Source organism: Lolium rigidum, chromosome 1, assembly GCF_022539505.1.
Source record: "Lolium rigidum isolate FL_2022 chromosome 1, APGP_CSIRO_Lrig_0.1, whole genome shotgun sequence".
Lineage (NCBI taxonomy): Eukaryota > Viridiplantae > Streptophyta > Magnoliopsida > Poales > Poaceae > Lolium > Lolium rigidum.
This window is the reverse complement of record NC_061508.1, coordinates 150,921,419-150,926,284: the sequence shown is the minus strand read 5'-3', so window position 1 is coordinate 150,926,284 and position 4,866 is coordinate 150,921,419.

Below are 4,866 nucleotides of genomic sequence, written 5' to 3'. Positions count from 1 at the left end.
GGGAATCGGAGGAGGAGAGCGATGACGATCGCTTCTCCTGGGATGACTTCACCACCTCCGAGGAGGTGAAGGAGGAGGAGGAGGAGGACGACGACGACGGCCTCTCGACGAGCCGCCGGCCAAGCGCCACCGCCCCGGCCGGGGAATCTCAGTGACTACGACAGCGACGATGACGACGACGACGAGGAGGATGAGGACAACGAAGGTCCTGCCGGCGGCCGCTACAGCAGCGACGACGAGCCCGCCGGGAGCAGCGCCGACAGCGGCGACGAGGGTGACGACGAGGGCAGCGACGGCCCGTAGATAGGACCCTTAGCATAGGATCAGTAGTAGTAGACGGGGCAATGTATCCCCTTGGTACTCCTTTTTGAGAGCAATCAGCTCTTCTATGTAAGAAATCTCGTTTATCAATGAAGAAATTCCCCAATTTGATTTTGCCGATTTCCTTTATGCCAATTTAGCCGATTCCCCTTCATACTGATCCCGTCGATCGTCACTTAGCCAATGCTCAATGAGCCGATGACAACGCACCGGTCTCTCATGATCCATTCTTCATCCTTTTGACGTCGGAGTGATCGTGAACTTGATCAATGCTAAAATGCTGATGTTAACATATCACTCCTTCACGACCTATCTTTCGCCTTTTCCGACCGATGACCTTGAGCTCTGGCGGACAACGAGGCAGATCAACGCCTTTACGAGAGCCCCAGAACCGCTGCTGAAACGACTTGATGCTGAAGCCGATACCTCTGGACATTCAGATATTCAGTGATACTCTTCAAACCTGCCCAATCCTCTTAAACGAGGTTATGATGGAGGGCCATCCGATGAAATCTCAATCGGCTTCTTAAGAACAGAATATCCACGCAGTCAGTTGCCCCCCGAGCCTTCATCAAGGCGAGAACAGCGGTGGGCTGACCAAACGTGTCACCATCGGTTTCCAAGTCATGATGCAGCACCAGCCGATTTCATCAAAATCGGCTCCCTATAGCACAGGGTCCTTCAGGGCAAGCTGCCCCTCGAGCCTCAGTCAAGGCGGGAAAGGTAGTGAGTCAGCCCAATGTGCCGCCATTGGCCTCAAATCATAACGCAGAGCCAGCCGATTTCAACAAAAATCGGCTTCCCGGAGCGAAGAGCCTTCAGGGTGAGCTGCCCCCCGAGCTTCTTCGTCTTCGCAGGTCAGATCGGCTCCTTTCCTTTGGTGGATCTGATGCAACCCACCTTTAACCTGATCTGCACATCCATGCTACTCTTGGCATTGTTCTTGAAGAGAGGATCCGAGCCATTAAACCACTCATCGGCTTTATATCCTTAAGTCGATGTCTGCTGCATCGGCTGTGCTTAAAATTTTTTGAATTTTTTACGGCCGATTTATGTATCGGCCCCCATACTTCAATACCCATCATCAAAGGATATCTTAGGCTGCTGGGCATTTGTAAAACGCTTCTACTGCATATCCTCGTGTTTTATCCATCCGGGTGCCCCCGAGCCGATTCTTTCAAGGGATTTGATGGTATCGGCTCTGTTGGATCAAATGTTGAACCCGGGCGAGAATGGATGGTGAGGATAATTTTGGCCGATTGCTGGAATCGGCCTCCACGTTGCTTGTTCGATGAAGGTTTTGTAATGTCCCTCCATAAATTTTTGGGGCCGATCACAAGGATCAGCCTCGCCACGTTTGCTCATTGATTTGCTCCAGCTACATGGTTAGGCCAGTGGATACGACCAGCCTAACTTCATCCTCTGTCATGTCAATGCGCTCGCCGTCGTCCACCTTGAGTGCATCGTTTAATCCTCGAGCAGCAAACTCCGTTGGGAGGATGAGCACCATGTTTGTTCCAGCCGATGTCTCATCGTCGGCTTTCGTTTGTCTGGGGCGCCACTCTTTTCTTTGTGGCCGACCTTCTTCGTCCAGGGTTCGCTGAATTTTGGCGGCCAGATCAGGCCGTGCCTTCCTCAACGTGTGCAGGTATAACCTTTCAGCTTCTTCCAACCCACGCGGACGCTGAACCCTTCGTTTTTGGGAACGGGCTGAGCCCATCGGGGCACCACCTTGGCCGATGATACTTGTCTTCTTCATCATCGTCCTCTAGTTCCTCGAGATCTTCCACCCGAGCGGACTCGGCATGCTCGTTCCGAGGCGGGAGAGGCCCTAGACGCTTGAACACAGACACGTTAGCTGCATCCTTCTTCTGTTTGCATTCTGCGCAGTTGCCGATTGTTGGCAATCGGCTCATTCCTGAATCCCAGCAGTGTCTGAAGAAGGGGCAGTCCCAGTGCCTATCCTCGTCGTCTTGCTCCCTCGACTTTTCCTTGGCGTGGCGCTCGTATCGCTCCTCGTCGTGATCATGCCGACGACGTCTCCTGTCGTCCCTAGCCGGACGATCTGTTTCATCATCGTCGTTGTATCGTCGGCGTTGGTCGTATCGACTCACGTACTTGTTGAGGAGGTGATCGGAGAGAGGTCGGCGATATCTTATGTTCTTCACTTCTCCCTGCGCGACGTAGCGCTTGCCGTCTTGGCGGAGCCGATCGCGTGGAGCGGCTTCCTCTGTGTCCTTGCTATGAGAGCAGCTGCCCTCATCTCCGTCCTTACCGGGGTGGTGCCCAGGTCCCACCATGTTGATATTGCACGAGAGATCTGGCTGGCACCCTCCATGGTAAGTATACTCCACCATGTTAACGGCGGGGAACGGGTGTGTGTCGACTTTCATGGCGTACTGGTTGAAAATTAGCCGTCCATTTTCTATCGCCATTTGGATCTGCTGCCGCCACACCCTGCGGTCGTTAGTGGTGTGGGTGAACGTGTTATGCCACTTGCGGTATGGCTTTCCGTTCAGCTCTCCGCACCGTGGAGATCTTGTGGCCTTCGGGTACCTTTACATGCTTCTCCGTGAGTAAGAGATCGAAAATCTGCTCGGCTTTGGTCACGTCGAAGTCGAACCCTTTTGGAGGGCCTTGTGGCTTAACCCATTTGCAGGACACGGGGCCCGCCGCTCGAGTCCATTCGGCCACTTGCTACCTCTCGATCTCCCGCAGCACCTTCATCCTCGTACGCCTCAACCGGGGACACCGCACGCTTGAATTTGTCCTGGTAAACATCCGGGTGGCGCTGTTCATATGTCGAGCAGCTTTCGCACCATGTGCGCCAATGAAGGGTAGTTCGCTTGGGAGGCCACGTCCTTGATCGATGATGAGAGACCCACCACCGCCAACTCGACTGCTTCTTTTTCACTTACGTGAACCGAATAGCATCGGTTCCTAACGGTCCTGAAGCGCTGGATGTATTCTAACACTATTTCCCCGCGCTTCTGTCGTACTTGTGCAAGATCGGCAATGCCAGCATCGGAAGCTTCTGAGTGATACTGTATGTGGAACTGCTCTTCCAACTCGCTTCTAAGTCCGGATTGAGTTCGGTGGCAGCGATGTGTACCACCCGAAAGCCGATCCTGTGAGGGACCGTGCGAAGAACCTCACACGCAGCTCGTCCGACGCCGAGATCGTGCACGGCTGTGCCAAATATCGGCTCACATGCTCGATGGAGCTGGAACCATCCGATCCACTAAACTTTGTGAAGTCCAGGAGCCGATATTTGGGTGGTAGCGGGATCAATTCGTACTCGTTAGGGTACGGCTTGGTATAGCCGAACGTCTTCCTTTTCGGCATCATGCCGAAGCCGATCTTTCAGAATCGTACAAATCTGATCCGCGGTGATGGCTGAAGGTGTCGAACCCCGAAGATTCGCCGGGGTGGCATACTTAGCCAGCCATGCTCGCTTTTCCGGTTACGAGCCAGCTGCAGGAGCTGAGCTCTGGAGGTTTGTCGGAGTGGCGTACTTAGCTAGCCATGTTTGCTTCTCGAGATCTGCTCCCGGCGTTCCTCCTGCTGTTCCAGAGGCCCCTGCTGTTGCAGCCTGGTTCGAGAGTGCCCAGGTACTGCAGTCCGGCACGTATGCGCACGTGTATCCGTGCGGGATCTCCTTGGGCGCCTCAGGTAGTAATTGGTAGTCACTAGGATCACCACCAATTTTGTAGACGACGTATGCCGATGAGTTCGGCACTTCTGGTGCTGCCCATGCGAACGGCAGCGGTGGATGGGACTGGAGTGGCATCTCTCCTTTGTAAGTCCCCGAGCTGGTCCCGACGGAGAATACCGATGGCTCATGATTTCCTGGATCACGCGCGAGCGACACGCTCCAAAGTGTTCACCGAGGCTCTCGAGTGGCGGTGCAGCGAATGAGCCACCATGTAGTTGATCTCCGACGCAGCTGACCTGGTGCGTTCTTCGACGAGGCGGACAGGTCCACTCCATCGAGTGCGCCTTCGGGTGAGAACCCCTTCCACCGACGCCATGGGAGCGGGTTCCGTGGAAAGAGCCGATGAGTTCGGCTTCGAGGACTGCCTTGATCTCGTCATGCTTCTTCTTGAGCTCGTCAGGCAGATCCTCGTACTTGACCGGAGTGCTTTCCGCCATCTCGGATGTAGACGGCGATGCGGTGGATGTCGAAGATTGTCCCACCGGGCGTGCCGGAATGTGTTGCGGTCAGAAACGCACCGGCGGGCAGCGACTGGCAACACCGTAGAGCCGGGAACAACTAGGGCTGCGGCTGGCCCCAGTCCCTCAGAGCGACGGCCCGCAAAGCCTTCTGGTCACACGTCCGATGCTATCGCAAGGACGTGCCACCTGACCTATACCTAGTCAGGAAGGTGTTGGATGATGCCTCGCTTAGTTTCCTGCAGGGCATACACGTAAACGTTAAATACGAGCCTCGATCGGCTCTCAGGTTGTCCTGTGAATCGGCTCAAAGAGCCGATCCACCCATGATTCGTACGAGGTGCACGAATATATGGTGGTCCTGTTTGATCA